Below are 325 nucleotides of genomic sequence, written 5' to 3'. Positions count from 1 at the left end.
GGTTGCTATAAGTCGGAATCCAATCGACAGCAATGAGTTTGGTTTGGTTTTGTCTTCCTTTAGGAATCCTGGTGGCTCAGTGGTTAAAGCACTAGCTGCTAACCAAAAGGTCGGAGGTTCAAACCCACCAGTTGCTCTGTGGGAGAAAGATGTGGCAGTCTGCTTCTATAAAGATTTACAGCCTTGGAAACCCTATGGGGCAGTTCTACTGTGTCCTATAGTGTCGCTATGAGTCGGAATTGTCTGGAGGGCAGTGGATTTGGTTGGTTTGGGTGGCTCTCCTTGGTGCTTGAATGCAGGGTCGAATTAACTGGTAAGCATCAAG

Source organism: Trichechus manatus, unplaced genomic scaffold (genome assembly GCF_000243295.1).
Source record: "Trichechus manatus latirostris isolate Lorelei unplaced genomic scaffold, TriManLat1.0 scaffold00009, whole genome shotgun sequence".
NCBI lineage: Eukaryota > Metazoa > Chordata > Mammalia > Sirenia > Trichechidae > Trichechus > Trichechus manatus.
This window is presented reverse-complemented; position numbering follows the sequence as displayed.